The sequence below is a fragment of the Arachis hypogaea genome, chromosome 9 (genome assembly GCF_003086295.3).
Source record: "Arachis hypogaea cultivar Tifrunner chromosome 9, arahy.Tifrunner.gnm2.J5K5, whole genome shotgun sequence".
In the NCBI taxonomy this organism is placed as follows: domain Eukaryota; kingdom Viridiplantae; phylum Streptophyta; class Magnoliopsida; order Fabales; family Fabaceae; genus Arachis; species Arachis hypogaea.
The window spans coordinates 103,527,543-103,544,971 of NC_092044.1; the positions used below are offsets into that span (position 1 = coordinate 103,527,543).

Consider the following 17,429-nt stretch of genomic DNA (forward strand, 5'->3'; position numbering starts at 1 on the left):
ACACAAAATGGCGTAGAGAGAGGAAGAAAGAAGAACCAAACCTGGGAAAACAAGAGAAAGCTGCAGAGGAGCGGAAGGCAAAATCCAGAATCACCCCTTCTACCACGAAAAAAGTGAAGTCACAAAGCAACGTCGCTAGGCTGAAACGCAAAAACTACAGGCGGAGGCTTCAGAAAAGTCAAAAGGAAAAAATTGAAAGTGAGAAAGTAAAGGGAGAAGTTACGAAGAAGAAGTGAAGAAGAGAAACCGTTTCTGATCGAGAAATTCAAAATAAAAACCAAGAGAAAATGAGGGCAATTAATACTAATTAAAAGCGGATATTAAAACCGCTTGCGTTCCCAAAAAAGCGCTGATATAAAAGCGCGCGCTTTTAGAGAAAAATGTTCTACATTCAAAAGCTGCTACAAAAAGGAGTCGACAAAATGCTTGAGTTCGGTTTCACAAGAGAAGGACCGAAGTCAATGACTTGATCTCGACAAAGAAGATCGAGCTCAAGCAGGGCACTGTTCATACCATGGTTCGAGCTATCCGACCTGGGATGATCGATGACAAAGCGACCGACCTCTATAGGTCAAGCAGACCGACTTCTTCATAAAGAACTCGGCCGAGTCAATGAGAGAGCCCAATAAAGGGCCCGGGTAGAGGAACACGACTCAAATCCTAAGGCAGCCCAAGCCTATAGGGATAAAGACGGTTCCGTTGAAGATACGCTGACCTCAACTTAAGGATAAACGATAAGATAAGATAAATAACTTATCTTATCCAAAAGGTCACATCTCACCATTATAAATACACTGGAGCACCCAGGTATCCCCCACCCTCGGGGATAAAAGAATCAGCACCACCACCAAATTCAACAAGTCGGACACAACGGCTCCGGCCGTCTCCCACCAGCCGGACACGTTAGCACCGAACCGTACAGAAGATCTCATTCGAGATCGAACTCCAGTTTCAGGTAACCCACGGAACAGTTTGTTTTAGATTTTGCTATGTCTCATTTGTTTTCTATGTTTTTATGTCATGCCTTCCAAGTGTTTGATAAAATGCTTGGTTGGATTTTAAATTAGATTTTTATGTTCTTAACTTGGATTGATCAATTAGAGACTCTTGAGTTATCAAAATTCTTTTGTTAATTGGTGATTGAAAATTGCTAGTTGGCTTAGGCTTCACTAAATCTAGTATTTGATTAGGACTTGTGAACTTAAGTTGATTTTTCTCACTTGACTTTCCTTCATTGTTAGAGGTTAACTAAGTGAAAGCAAAAGGCAATTGCCATCACAATTGATGATGATAATGAGGATAGGAATTCCAATTCTCAATCCCTGTTAGGACTTTTCTTAGTTGTTATTTTATTTCCTTGTTATTTTACTTTCTTGTTCCTTAATCCAAAACCCAAAAATTATACTTTCCCATAACCAATAACTACACTTCTCTGCAATTCATTGAGAGAAGACCCGAGATTTAAATACTTCAGTTAATTTTATTGGGTTTGTGTTCCAAGGGTTACCTGAAACTGTAGGTCGATCTCGAACAAGATCTTCTGTACTGGTCGGAGTGGTTGTGTCTGACTTGTTGGACTTGGTGGTGGTGTTGATCCTTTGTCACCGGAGGGTGAGGATACCTTTAAGAGACTTCGATACTTAAGTTATCAAGGGTATAAAGCAGGTTTTTTGTAGAATCAGAGTATGAGTTATACCTGGGTGCTCCAGTGTATTTATAGTGGTGTGGAGTGACCTTTCCAAAGATAAGATAGTTATCTTATCTTATCTTTATCTTATCTTTGAGTGAGGTCATCTTATCTTCAAGGGAACCGCCTTTATCTCTACGGGCTTGGGCTGCCCTTGGATTCGGGACGTGTTCCTCTGTTTGGGCCCTTTATTGGGCTTTCCTGTGACTTGGCCGAGCTCTTTGAGAAGAGGTCGGGTCATCCTGACCTGAAGAGGTCGGTCGCTTTATCTGTAGAACATCCCAGGTCGGACAACTTTGACCCAGGGTATGAACAGTGTCCCTGCTCGAGCTTGGTCTTTGTTTGGAGGTCGAGTCTTAGTTTTAAGACTTCGAACCTTCTCAGGTGAAGCTGAACTCGAGCATTTTGTCGATTTTATCCTTGTAGAGTTTCTTTTTGAATGTAGAACGTTTCGTTTCCTCTGAGAGCGCACACTTTTGTGTTAGCGTCCTTGCCTCGGGAATGCACGAGGGTTTTTCATGCCCTCATTAATTTGTTTTCAATGCCCCGTTTCTTTTCTTTTATTTTGAACTTTCACACACAGAAATGGTTTTTCCTCTTCTCTGTAACTTCCCCTTTTCTTTCTCACTTTTCTGTTTTCACCTGTGTTCCGCCCTTTTGCGTCTTCTCTTTGCGACGTCGCTTGGTGATCAGAGGTGCCCTCTTCATTTTTGACAATCGCTTTGTCTTCAATCTGTCCTCCGTACGCTTCCCTTTTTTCAGGTTGGTTCATGTTTCGAGGGTTACTTGAAACTGTAGGTCGATCTCGGACGAGATCTTCTATACTGGTTGGAATGGTTTGTGTCTGACTTGTTGGACTTGGTGGTGATGCTGATTCCTTCGTTCCCGGAGGGTGGGGGGTACCTGCAAGGGACTCCGATGCTTAAGTTAGCAAGGGTATTAAGCATGTATTGTGTAGAATCAGAGTATGAGTTATACCTGGGTGCTCCAGTGTATTTATAATGGCATAGAGTGACCTTCTTAGATAAGATAAGTTAGTTAACTTATCTTATCTTTATGTTATCTTTAATTGAGGTCATCTTATCTTCAAGGGAACCACCCTTCTCTCTGTAGGCTTGGGCTGCCTTAGGATTTGGGGCGTGTTCCTCTGTTTGGGCCCTCTATTGAGCCTTCCTGTGATTTGGCCGACCTCTTTAAGAAGAGGTCGGGTCCTCCTGACCTTAAAGAGGTCGGTCGCTTTGTATGTAGAACATCTCGGGTCAAAGAGCTCGACCCAGGGTATGAACAGTGCCCCTGCTCGAGCTCGGTCTTTATTCTGGAGGCCGAGTCTTGGTTTTAGGACTTCGAGCCTTCTCGGGTAAAGCCGAACTCGAGCACTTTGTCGCTTTATCTTCCGTAGAGCTCTTTCTTGAATGCGGAACATTTTTGTTTCGTTTCTTCTGAAAGCGCGCGCTTTTGCCTTTAGCATTTTTTCTTTTTTTTTCTTGGGAATGCGCGAGGGTTTTTAATGCCCCTATTAATTGTTTTTGTTCTGTTTCTCTTGGTTTTCTTTATTCAAATTTTGTATCCAAGAGATGGTTTTCTTTTCCCTGTAACTTCCCTTCTTTTTTGCCGTTTCCTGTCCTGCTCCTCTCGTTTCTTTGTGACGCTTTGGCCTTCGCTTGGTGCTTTCCGCTTTGTGGTCGATTCTCTGCTACTCCTTTTTCAAAGTTTTTTTCCTTCTTCCAGGTTGTTTTGCTTTCCTCTTCACCTTTTTATTTCTACTACTTTTGTTTTTGATCCTTTTGATGACGCCTTGATTTTGTATGCTTGGAAAGCTTAAACCTTTTCTTTTGTTTCTGTTTTTACTTTTGGAATGTGATTCTTCAATAAAGTTTTGATTTTGCCTAAGTTGTCGTTGGAAAGCTTGAGTCTTTTCATACTACCATGCTTGACTGTCACTACAATGTATGTTTTCTGATTTTCTTTTCGTCTTTCTATGTGCTTTCGGCTGGATTTCCTGGTAGTTTAGTGCCTTTAGGATTTTGCATGTTGCTGCATTTCGAAAAAAGGTTGCTCCTTTGGTGGCTTTGTTTTGTCGGTATTTTTTCTACGGAATGGAGACAATGGTTTCTTGGTGATTTCTGGGTTAAGAAAAAAAAGGGTCGTTGCTGGGGTGTGAACTTGTAGGTCCCTTTGGGCTCTTGTTCTGTGGTTGCCTCCAAAAGATTCCCCTAGATCTTTTGTGTAGGTCCTGGGGTCTCCTTTTGTTCCTCATACTGTGCTGGGTTGTGTGGTCAAGTTGTTTTGCTGTTTGTCTGAGATTTTTTTAGTAATCCAATATTCTTTTCTTATTGTAGGACTAGTTGGCCTCATGCCTTCTCCAAAAATATTATTGAGACGTCTTCCCAAGTCCCTGAGGGCATGGCTGATTGGGTGGATTCTATGGTTCTTCTGTGTATTTCTGTGGTTGACTCTGAGTTTTGTATAGAGCTGCGAAAACATCATAGGATTTATGGTAGCAGTGCCCAGGAGAGGGATTATGAGCTTGTAGTGCCTGGTTCTGACGAAAGAGTTTGTTTTCCCACCTCAGTCGAGGGGGAGCGTCTCTTCTTCTATGCTTATGAATATTTCTTTAGTCAGTTGAACATTACTTTTCCTTTTTCTGACTTTGAAACCGACTCGTTGTGGTCATGTAACATTGCTCCATCCCAGCTTCATCCCAATTCATGGGGTTTTATAAAAAATTTTCAATTACTGTGTCAAGAGTTAGGCATCAAGCCTTCTCTAACTCTTTTTCTTTACTTGTTTGTTTCGGCCAAGCCTGGGGCTTCTTCAAAAAAGAAAGCTTCTTGGGTTTCCTTTAGATCTTCTCAAGGGCACAAGGTCTTTGCCATGTATGACGAGTCCTTTAAGGACTTCAAAAACTATTTCTTTAAAGTTCAAGCATTTGAGGGGGCTCGCCCCTTTTTTCTTGATGAAAATGATGAACCTGTTTTTCCTCTTTAGTGGCAAAAGAATGTCATGGTGCCTCGGTATACTTGGGAGATGTTAGATGAGGTCGAGAAGGCCTTTGTGAGTGTATTGGAGGATATTTGGGGGGAGCCTCCACATCTGGATACTAAGAAATTTCTAGGGGACCTATCTTTGGTCTGAAAAGTGTTGGGTACTGACTGACGTGTTTTCATTTTATTCTATTTTACCTCTATGATCCTTGACTTTTGTTTGTTGATTCTATCTTTTGTGGATTTCAGAAATGTCGAAGAACAACGACTCCATGAAGGCTTTCAAAAAGGCCAAGAAGGCAGCCGCTGCACAAAACATCTCGGTCAAGGCGGCTGGGGAGGGGTCCTCCCAAACCATCATGAAGCCGCCCGTGCCGAGTTCCCCTGGCCCGAGGAGGGTGATCCCTACTCCTCGGGTTCGTCTGGCAGATCCCCCACAATCTTTCGCTGCTGCTTCTGGTGCTCCTCCTTTAAAAAAGCAGAAAACATCTGAGCTCTTTAACCTGGATGCCCCGAATTTTGATGCTATTGAGTTTGTCGACCAACAGATTGCCCCTTATGGTGGGCTTTCTATGGATGATGTGTCTCTTTTTCAGCATCTAGATTTTATTACCAAAAATAGTGTGAAGATGGCACATATGGGTGCAGCCAATTTTCGAACTGTTCAGGGGATCCCGATTCATACTACTAAATCCTTTATGGAGGAGGCTAAATCAGAGTTTGATTGGATCAAGGATCTGAAGGAGGAATTGGAGGTGAAGTTGGCGAAGGTAGAAAAAAAAACTGGAGGGTGAGAAGGCTAGCTCTATCGCCTTGGCGGCTTCTTTGAAGTTGGCTGAGGACATGGCATTGAAGCACAATGATAGCTATGTCTCGGCTTATAGGGAGTTGGTGCGTCTCTGAGATGACTTGGAAACTGCTCGGGTTGATTATGCCGAGCTTCAGGGTCATCTTGTGGGTAGCGTGACTGCCGCCTATGAGAACCTGATAGAGCAGTTCCGGATTGTTGCCCCTGGTGCCGATTTGACTCTCGTTAGTCTTGATAATGTAGTAAAGGACGGCAAGATTGTCCCGGATGATCCCGATGATGATATTGAACCTCCTTCTGCACCTCCTGTTAAAGCCTCTGCCCTACCGGTTCCTTTAGCCCCCTCGACCGTAGTTGAGCCAGATCCTGACTGTTAGATCATGAATCGAGGCGACGGGACAGTGGATGTGGTGCCTCTCCAGACTCGTCCTCCTTCACCTCATGTTGATGCTGCTACTGGGAAGCCTTTGGACTCTCTTTGATTATCCTTGATAGATTTGTGTATAGCTTGGCCTGTGGGTTTTGAACTCTTTTTTGTAAATGGTATTTTGTTGACTGTTGATAGTTGCTACCTTTAGCAACTTTATTTTAAAAAACAAAATAGTTTCTCTTGCTCTTGGGGTTGGCTTCAAGCGGCCTCTTGAGTCTTTGTTTTATGGTAACTGCCTTGTTTTTCACGATATGCTTGTTTGCAGCTTTCTTTAGCATTTATTTGGAATCTTTCAGAGTTGTTTTTTATTAATCTTCTTTTGATTACTTTTGGTGAGGTCGAGGTCTGTTGGCTGATTTTCTCAGTTGATCTTTGAGTTATTTCTAGCAACCCCTTGGGATTACTTTTTATAACTTTTTGTAGCTTTAGTCCGACTTTTTCACGTCGGACCCTGTTCTGTTACTAGGTAATCGTTTTTTCTTAGATCTTGTTCAGATCTCTTTTGTAACTTTATCTTTTCCGGGCCGACTTCGTCATGTTGGGCTTTGTCGAGTTACTTGATAATCCTCTTTCTTGAACCTTGTTCAAGTCTCTTTCAGGGATTTATCTTTTGTAGCTTTATCTTTCCGGGCTGACTTCGTCATGTCGGGCCTTGTCGAGTTACTTGATAATCCTCTTTCTTGGACCTTGTTTAGGTCTCTTTCAGGGATTTATCTTTTGTAACTTTTTTGTAGGAGTCCGACTTCGTCCTGTCGGGCTCTTCAAAGTTATAGTAATCCTCTTTTATAGGGTTGTCCAGACCTCTTTCCAGGGCTTTACTTATAACTTGGGTTTTTGTGGCTGGTCCGACTTTTGTGCTGTCCAGCCTTTAAGTTATTTTATAGCAATCCATTTTATTAGGACCTCGTCAGATCCTTTCTATGGATCACTTTCTATAACTTCTTGCATTATTCTGTCTTCATCTTTTCCGATTTCGTAGAATTTGGGTTTTTATCCCTCGTTTATATCGTGATCGCGCAGTGAATTCGGTTTTCACTTTCTGTCGATCTGTAGCTTTACAATCGGGCGATGAATATTTTTAGAATAATACGACTTGATCGTTTGTAGAGAATCTGAGCAAATGTTATTAAAAGAAAATACAAATATACATGAGGAGTTAATTTCCTAAGTCGGGTGATTTGTAGGTCTTGGCAGGACGCCTCGTTAAAAAACCTTTTCAGGAAAAAGAGTGTGCCCTATCCAAAATCTTTTGTCATCCCTAGCTATAGTACCTTCTTAGGTTGCAGGCGTGCCATGATCTAGGAAGCTCTCGCCCGTCGAGTTCGGAAAGCTTGTAGTAGCCCTTTCCCAGTACTTCTATGACTCGGAAGGGTCCCTTCCAGTTTGCTGCCAGTTTTCCTTCTCCAAGTCGAGTTGTTCCTATATCATTTCGGATTAGGATGAGGTCGTCTTCAAGGAAGGCCCGCTGTATTACTTTTTCGTTGTATCTAGAAGTCATTCGTCGTTTCAACGCTTCTTCCCTTATCCGAGCTCTTTCTCGGATTTTCGGAAGTAGGTCGAGCTCTTCCCTTTGGAGTTGGAAATTGGCTTTTTCGCTGAAATGGATTACCCTGGGTGATCCTTCTTCCACTTCTACTAGGATCATTGCCTCCATCCCGTAAGCTAGTCGGAAAGGTGACTCCTTTGTTGTGGAATGTGGAGTCGTTTGATATGCCTATAGGACTTGTGGGAGTTCCTCGGCCCAGGCTCCCTTTGCATCCTGTAGCCTTCGTTTTAACCCTGCTAATATAACTTTGTTAGTAGCTTCGTCTTGTCCATTGGCTTGGGGGTGCTCAACAGAAGTGAATTGTTATTTTATATTCAGGTCGGCCGCTAGTTTTCTAAAGACTGTGTCTGTGAACTGGATACCATTGTCTGTAGTGATGGAGTGTGGAACTCCGAACCTTGTGATGATGTTTCTATATAGGAATTTCTGACTTCTTTGAGGTATGTTCTGCCTCGATCCATTTTGTGAAGTAGTCTATTCCTACTGTGAGGAATTTGACTTGCCCTGATCCTTGAGGAAAAGGTCCAAGGAGATCGAGGCCCCATTTTGCAAATGGCCAGGGTGAGGTTACGCTGATGAGTTCCTCTGGCGGAGCCGCATGAAAGTTGGCATGCTTCTGACATGGCGAACATGTCCTTACAAATTCTGTAGCTTCTTTTTGTAGCGTCGGCCAATAGAATCCTGCCCGAAGTACTTTTTTGGCGAGTGCTTGCGCTCCGAGGTGATTACCACAAATGCCACTGTGCACTTCTTCTAGGATATCTTTAGTATTGGAAGTCGGCACACATTTCAGCAATGGTGTTGAAATCCCTCTTTTGTATAAAGTGTTATTTATGATGGTATAGTATTGTGCTTCCCGTTTTAACCACTTTGCCTCTTTCTCATTTGTAGGGAGGGCCTCCGTTGTGAGGTAATTGATTATAGGGGTCATCCATCCCTAATCGCGACCTGTTATGGCTAGGAATTTTTCTTCTTCTGAGATTGATGGTTTCTGTAAAATTTCTTGGATAAGGCTTCTATTGTTGCCTCCTGGTTTGGTGCTGGCTAGCTTTGAGAGTGCATCGGCCCGGACATTCTGTTCTCGGGGTATGTGTCGAATCTCGTACTCTCTGAGTTGTCCGAGCTGTTCCCTGGTTTTGTCCAGGTACTTTTTCATAGTGGGATCTTTGGCTTGGTAGCTGCCTGTTATTTGTGACGTGACTACCTGTGAGTCGCTGAAGATGATAAGTTTTTGAGCTCCAACTTCCCTAGCCAGCTTCAAACCAGCTAGAAGTGCCTCATATTCCGCTTGATTGTTTGAGGCAGGGAACCCAAATTTGAGGGAGAGTTCGATCTGGGTCCCCTGGTTGCTTTCAATTATTACACCTGTGCCACTTCCCGTTTTGTTTGAGGAGCCGTCCACGTATAGATGCCATTCTGTGGGGATTTCCGGTGTGTCCGTAAATTCTGCAATAAAGTCGGACAGATATTGGGATTTGATGGCCGTACGAGTTTCGTATTGAAGATCGAACTCGGACAACTCGACTGCCCATTGCAAGATTCTGCCCACCAAGTCTGTTTTTTGTAGGATTCCTTTTATGGGCTGGTTGGTCCAAATTTTAATGGTGTGAGACTGGAAATATGGGCGAAGTCATTGAGATGTTATTATGAGAGCGTAAGCAAACTTTTCTATTTTCTGGTAGTTCAGCTCGGCTCCTTGTAATGCTTTGCTGATAAAGTATATGGGTTGTTGCCTGCTGTTGTCTTCTCGGACCAGTGCTGAGGCTATTGCCTGATTTCCCACTGCGAGGTACAAGATAAGTGGTTCCCCTTCCCGTGGTCGACTTAATATAGGTGGCTGTCCCAGAAATTTTTTGAAGTCTTGGAAAGCTTGCTCGCATTCAACTGTCCATTCAAATTCTTTTCCCTTTCTTAGAGTAGCGTAGAAGGGGAGAGATCTTATTGCGGATCCCGCTAGGAACCTGGACAAGGCTGCCAGCTATCCGTTGAGTTGTTGTACTTCTTTGATACAAATCGGGCTTTTCCTATCAAGTACGGCCTTGCACTTGTCCGGGTTTGCCTCGATTCCTCTCTGTGTGATCATAAAATCCAAGAATTTACCCGCTTCTACTGCGAAGGTACATTTTGTGGGATTGAGTCGCATGCCGTGTTGTCTTATGGTGCTTAATACTTGTGTCAGGTCGGATAATAACATCTCTTCATTTTGCGTCTTTACTAGCATGTCGTCTATGTAGGCCTCCATGACCTTTCCGATGTGATCCGAAAAAACTTTATTCATTAATCTTTGGTAAGTGGCTCCCATATTTTTGAGACCGAAAGGCATAACAATGTAGCAGTAGTTTGCCTTTGGGGTTAGGAAAGAGGTTTTTTCTTGGTCAGGTGGGTACATTGGGATTTGGTTATATCCTGAGTATGCGTCCATAAAGGAGAGATATTTGTATCTGGAGGAGGCATCTACCAGTGCGTCAATGTTTGGGAGTGGATAAGGATCTTTCAGGCAAGCTTTGTTGAGATCGGTATAGTCGGTGCACATTCTCCACTTCCCATTTGACTTTTTTACCAAAACGACATTAGCGAGCCGTAACGGGTATTTGACTTCTCTTATGAAGCCTGCCTCCAGTAGAGTTCATACCTGTTCTTCTACCGCTTGAGAGCGTTCGGGTCCTAGCTTTCTGCGCCTTTGTTGTACCGGCCGAGATCTTGGGTAGACTGCTAGCTTATGACACATTAGTTTGGGATCTATACCTGGCATGTCTGCGGCCTTCCACACAAAGAGGTCGGCGTTGTTGCGTAGGAACTGTATGAGCGATTCTTTTATGTCCCCTTTTAGGAGTGTGCCGACATTGGTTATTTGGTCCGGGGTGTTCTCGATCTAGATTTGCTCTATTTCTCCTTCAGGTTGTGGGTGAAGCTCCTCCCGCCTCCGAACTCCACCAAGCTCGATTGTGTAGAATTCTGCAAATCAGCCTCTGAGGTTTAGATTTTCATTGTAACAGCGACGCGCCATTTTCTGGTCTGCCTTTACTGTGACTATTCCTTCTGCGGTTGGGAACCTCATGCATAGATGCAGAGTCGAGACTATTGCGCCGAGTTGATTTAACGTTGTTCGACCTATCAGGGCATTGTAGGCTGAGCTTACGTCAACGATGATGTAATCTATTTTGAGTGTTCTTGACTGACTTCCCTTTCCAAAATTTGTGTGGAGCGGAATGTATCCCATTGGTTGAACTGGGGTATCTCCTAACCCGAACAGGCTGTCCGGATATGCTCTGAGTTCTTTTTCTTCCAAGCCGAGTTTGTTGAAGGCGGTTTTGAATAAGATATCGGCAGATCTCCCCTGGTCTATCAGTGTGCGATGGAGATTTGTGTTTGCCAATATAATAGTGATGACCATGGGATCGTCATGTCCTGTTGTGATGCCAGATGCGTCTTCCTTGGTAAAAGTGATTGCAGGATGTCGGGTGCTTCCTTCCTTTCTGCAACGTGATATATGTCTTTCAGATGTCTTTTGCGGGATGACTTGGAGATTCCTCCCCCGGAAAATCCATCGTGTATCATGTGGATGTGTCTCTCTGGTGTCCGGGATGATCGCTGATAAGCGGATAATTTATACGCTTTTTGGCATTGTTTTTAGGTAATTTTTAGTAGGATCCAGCTACTTTTAGGGATGTTTTTATTAGTTTTTATGTAAATCTCATATTTCTAGACTTTACTATGAGTTTGTGTATTTTTCTGTGATTTCAGGTATTTTCTGGCTGAAATTGAGGGACCTGAGCAAAACTCTGATAAAAGGCTGACAAAGGACTGCTGATGCTGTTGGATTCTGACCTCCCTTCACTCGAAATAGATTTTCTGGAGCTACAGAACTCCAAATGACGCGCTCTAAACGCCGTTGGAAAGTAGACATCTAGAGCTTTCCAGCAATATATAATAGTCTATATTTTATTCGTGATTAGATGACGTAAACTGGCGCTCAACGCCAGTTCCATGCTGCATTCTGGAGTAAAACGCCAGAAACACATCACGAACCAGAGTTGAACGCCAAAAACATGTTACAACTTGGAGTTCAACTCCAAAAGAAGCCTCTGCACGTGTAAAGCTTAAGCTCAGCCCAAGTACACACCAAGTGGGCCCCGGAAGTGGATTTCTGCATCAATTACTTACTTCTGTAAACCCTAGTAGCTAGTCTAGTATAAATAGGACATTTTATTATTGTATTTGACATCCTGGATCTTGGATTGTATTTTTTGATCCTGTGATCACATTTTGGGGGCTGGCCATTCGGCCATGCCTGAATCTTCATCACTTATGTATTTTCAATGGTGGAGTTTCTACACACCATAGATTAAGGGTGTGGAGCTCTGCTGTACCTCGAGTTTTAATGCAATTACTACTATCTTTTATTCAAATTCAATCTTATTTCTATTCTAAGATACTACTCGTACTTCAATCTGATGGATGTGATGATCCGTGACACTCATCATCATCCGTCCCTATGAACGCGTGCCTGACAACCACTTCCGTTCTACAAGTGAAAGCTAGAGTGTGTATCTCTTGGATTCCTGATGCACGACGCATGGTTGCCCTCGCCTGACAACTGAGCCTTCCATTCCGTGAGATCAGAGTCTTCCTAGTATAAGCTAGAATTGATGGCGGCATTCATGAGAATTCGGAAAGTCTAAACCTTGTCTGTGGTATTCCGAGTAAGATTCCGGGATTGAATGACTGTGATGAGCTTCAAACTCGTGATTGTTGGGCGTGATGACAAACGCAAAAGAATTAAGGGATTCTATTCCGACATGATCGAGAACCGACAGATGATTAGTCGTGCCGTGATAGAGCATTTGGACCTTTTTCACTGAGAGGATGGGATGTAGCCATTGACAACGGTGATGCCCTACATATAGCTTGCCATGGAAGGGTGTAAGAAGGATTGGATGAAGGCAGTAGGAAAGCAGAGATTCAGAAGGAGCACAACATCTTCATACGCCTATCTGAAATTCCCATCGATGATCTACATAAGTATTTCTATCTTTATTTTCTGTTTATTTATTATTATTATTCGAAAACTCCATAACCATTTATTATTCGCCTGACTGAGATTTACAAGATGACCATAGCTTACTTCATACCAACAATCTCTGTGGGATCGACCCTTACTCACATAAGGTTTATTACTTGGACGATCCAGTGCACTTGCTGGTTAGTTGTACGAGGTTGTAAAGAAAGTGCTGAGTTAGTAAATGCGCACACCAAGTTGAATGCACCAAGTTTTTGGCGCCGTTGCTAGGGATTGTTCGAGTTTGGACAACTGACGGTTCATCTTGTTGCTCAGATTAGGTAATTTTCTTTTCATTTATTTCAAAAAAAATTTTCAAAAATCTTTCCAAAAAAAAAATCTCTCCCTCTATTTTCGAAAAATCCTTCAGAGTTTTTAAGAATGAATGCTAGAGTTTCAAAATGGTATGCTGAAGCTTGGCTGGCCATCAAGCTTTAGACTAACCTGGTATGATTCCTGGAATTTTGATTGAGGACTTTGAATTCATTAATTCCTTTTTCCTATATGTTTTCAAAAAAATAAAATAAAATAAAATAAAATACAAAAAAATTCATAAAATCATAAAAACCAAAAATATTTTGTGATTCTTGTTTAAGTCTTGTGTCATGTTTTAAGTTTGGTGTCAATTGCATATTCATCTTGTTCTTGCATTTTTCGAAAATTCATGCATTCATAGTGTTCTTCATGATCTTCAAGTTGTTCTTGGTAAGTCTTCTTGTTTGATCTTTAAATTTTCTTGTTTTGTGTTGTATGATGTTTTTCATGTGCATTTTTGAATTTATAGTGTCTAAGCATTAAAGATTTCTAAGTTTGGTATCTTGCATGTTTTCTTTGCATAAAATTTTTTTCAAAAATATGTTCTTGATGTTCATCATGATCTTCAAAGTGTTCTTAGTGTTCATCTTGACATTCATGGTGTTCTTGCATGCATCATATGTTTTGATCCAAAATTTTCATGTTTTGGGTCATAATTATGTTTTTCTCTCTCATCATTAAAAATTCAAAAATAAAAAAATATCTTTTCCTTTTTTCTCTCAAAATTTCAAAAATTTGGGTTGACTTAGTCAAATTTTTTTTTTAAAATTAGTTGTTTCTTGTAAGTCAAGTCAAATTTTCAAATTTTAAAAATCTTATCTTTTCAAAAACTTTTTCAAAAATTAAATCTTTTTCATTTTTCTTATTAACTTACGAAAATCCTTTAAAATATTTTTTCAAAAATATTTTTCTTAGTTTTATCTTTATTTTCGAAAATTATGCTGACAATTAAGATGATTGATTAAAAAATTTGAAGTTTGTTACTTTCTTGTTAAGAAAGGTTCAATCTTTAAATTCTAGAATCTTATCTTTTAGTTTCTTGTTAGTAAAGTAATCAATTTTAATTTTAATCTTATCTTTTATATCATATCTTTTTCAAAATTTTATCTTTTTTTTAAAAAAATTTTGATTTTAAAATATCTTTTCTAACTTCTTATCTTCTTATCTTTTCAAAATTAATTTTCAAATCTTTTTGAACTAACTATTTGACTTTTTGTTTGTTTCTTATCTTTTTCAAAACCACCTAACTACTCTTCCCTCTCTAATTTTCGAAAATACCTCCCTCTTTTTCAAAAATTCTTTTTAATTAATAAATTGTTTTAAATTTTAATTTTATTCTCCTTTAATTTTCGAAAATCATTAACTCCTTTTCAAAAATTATTTTCGAAAACTTCTCTCTCTCATTTTATTCTATTTATGTATTCAATTACTAACACTTCTCTTCATCTCAAATCTCTGCTCCTATCCTCACCCTTGTGTTTGGATTATTCATTCTTCTTCACTCTTATTCCCTTTCTTCTTCTACTAACAATAAGGAACCTCTTTACTGTGACATAGAGGATTCCTCTTCTTTTTCTGTTCTCTTCTTTCTCATATGAGCAGGAATAAGGAAAAAGGCATTTTTGTTGAAGCTGATCATGAACCTGAAAGGACTCTGAAGAGAAAACTAAGAGAAGCTAAATTACAACAATCCAGAGATAACCTTACTGAAATTTTTGAACAAGAAAAGGATATGGCAGCCGAACCCAACAACAATAATGCAAGGAGGATGCTTGGTGATTATACTACACCTACTTCCAAGTTTGATGGAAAAAGTATCTCAATTCCTGCCATTGGAGCAAACAATTTTGAGCTAAAACCTCAACTAGTTGCTCTAATGCAACAAAACTGTAAGTTTCATGGACATCCATAAGAAGATCCCTACCAGTTTTTAACTGAGTTCTTGCAGATCTGTGAGACTGTTAAGACTAATGGAGTAGATCCTGAAGTCTACAGGCTCATGCTTTTCTCTTTTGCTGTAAGAGACAGAGCTAGAACATGGTTGGACTCACAACCTAAGGATAGTCTGGACTCTTGGGATAAGCTGGTCACGGCCTTCTTGGTTAAATTCTTTCCTCCTGAAAAGCTGAGCAAGCTTAGAGTGGATGTTCAGACCTTCAAGCAAAAAGATGGTGAATCCCTCTATGAAGCTTGGGAAAGATACAAGCAGATGACCAAAAAGTGTCCTTCTGACATGTTTTCAGAATGGACCATGATAGATATATTCTATTATGGTCTGTCTGAGTTTTCTAAAATGTCACTAGATTATTCTGCAGGTGGATCCATTCACCTAAAGAAAACGCCTACAGAAGCTCAGGAACTTATTGAAATGGTTGCAAATAACCAATTCATATACACTTCTAAGAGGAATTTCGTGAATAATGGGACGCCTTAGAGGAAGGGAGTTCTTGAAATTGATGCTCTGAATACCATATTGGCTCAGAACAAAATGTTGACTCAGCAAGTCAACATGATTTCTCAAAGTCTGAATGGATGGTAAAATGCATCCAACAATACTAAAGAGACATCTTCTGAAGAAGAAGCTTATGATCCTGAAAACCTTGCAATGGCAGAGGTAAATTACATGGGTGAACCTTATGGAAACACCTATAATTCTTCATGGAGAAATCATCCAAATTTCTCATGGAAGGATCAGCAAAAGCCTCAACAAGGCTTTAATAATGGTGGAAGAAACATGTTTAGCAATGGCAAGCCTTTTTCATCATCTTCTCAGCAACAGACAGAGAATTTTGAGCAGAGCACCTCTAACTTAGCAAATATAGTCTCTGATCTGTCTAAGGCCACTTTAAGCTTCATGAGTGAAACAAGGTCCTCCATTAGAAATTTGGAGGCACAAGTGGGCCCGCTTAGTAAAAAAGTCACTGAAACTCCTCCTAATACTCTCCCAAGCAATACAGAAGAGAATCCAAAGAGAGAGTGCAAGGCCATTGATAGAGACAATATGGCCGAATGCAAGGAGGAAGGGGAGGACGTGAATCCCAATGAGGAATCTGAGGCTCATATAGAGACCATAGAGATTCCATTAAACCTCTTTCTACCATTCATGAGCTCTGAAGACTTTTCTTCTTCTGAAGAGGATGAAGATGTAACTGGAGAGCAAGTTGCTCAATATCTAGGAGCTATCATGAAGCTGAACGCCAAGTTGTTTGGTAATGAGACTTGGGAAGGTGAACCTCCCTTGCTCATTGGTGAACTAAATACATGGGTTCAGCAAACTTTACCTCAAAAGAGACAAGATCATGGCAAATTCTTAATACCATGTACCATAGGCACCATGGCCTTTGAGAAGGCTTTGTGTGACCTAGGGTCAGGCCTAAATCTTATGCCACTCTCTGTAATGGAGAAGCTAGGGATCATTGAGGTATAGCCTGCCATATTCTTATTGCAAATGGCAGACAAGTCAGTAAAACAAGCTTATGGATTGGTAGAGGACGTGTTGGTAAAGGTTGAAGGCCTTTACATCCCTGCAGATTTCATAATCTTAGACACTAGGAAGGAGGAGGATGAATGCATCATCCTTGGAAGACCTTTCCTAGCCACAGCAGAAGCTGTGATAGATGTTAACAGAGGAGAATTAGTCCTTCAATTGAATGGGGACTACCTTGTGTTTAAAATCCAAGGGTGTTCTTCTTTAACAATGGAGAGGAAGCATGAAAAGCTTCTCTCAGTACAGAGTCAAATAGAGCCTCCACAATCAAACTCTAAGTTTGGTGTTGGGAGGCCACAGCAAAACTCTAAGTTTGGTGTTGAATCCTGATGAGCGGATAATTTATACGCTTTTTGGCATTCTTTTTAGTATGTTTTTAGTATGTTTTAGTTAGTTTTATTATATTTTTATTTGTTTTTATTTAAAATTCACTTTTCTGGACTTTACTATGAGTTTGTGTGCTTTTCTGTGATTTCAGGTAATTTCTGGCTGAAATTGAGGGACCTGAGCAAAAATGTGATTCAGAGGCTGAAAAAGGACTGCAGATACTGTTGGATTCTAACCTCCCTGCACTCGAAGTGGATATTCTGGAGTTACAGAAGCCCAATTGGCGCACTCTCAATTGCTTTGAAAAGTAGACATCCTGGGCTTTCCAGCAATATATAATAGTTCATACTTTGCTCAAGATTTGATGGCCCAAACTGGTGTTCCAAATCAGCTTCAGAATTCCCAGCGTTTAACGCCGGAACTGGCACAAAAGTTAGAGTTAAACGCCCAAACTAGCACAAAAGCTGGCGTTTAACTCCAGGAAATGCTCAGCCCAAGCACACACCAAGTGGACCCCAGAAGTGGATTTTTACGTCATTTACTCATTTCTGTATACCCTAGGTCACTAGTTCACTATAAATAGGACCTTTTGCCATTGTATCTTTATCTCATGACACTTTACACGTTTCATACTGTACTTTCTACGGCATGAGTCTCTAAACCCCATGGTTGGGGGTGAGGAGCTCTGCTGTGTCTTGATGGATTAATGCAATTACTACTGTTTTTCATTCAATCACGCTTGCTTCCATTCTAAGATATCACTTGTTCCTCAATTTGATGAATGTG

The 17,429-nt window shown here is 40.9% G+C and overlaps 1 non-coding gene across 1 annotated transcript; it reads right to left on the reverse strand.

The window, feature by feature from the left end:
• Positions 1-14,960: 14,960 nt before the first annotated feature.
• Positions 14,961-15,064, reverse strand: LOC112713603 (small nucleolar RNA R71). Its single transcript, XR_003158573.1, has one exon. It is a non-coding gene; the product is annotated as a small nucleolar RNA R71 (small nucleolar RNA).
• Positions 15,065-17,429: the final 2,365 nt, after the last annotated feature.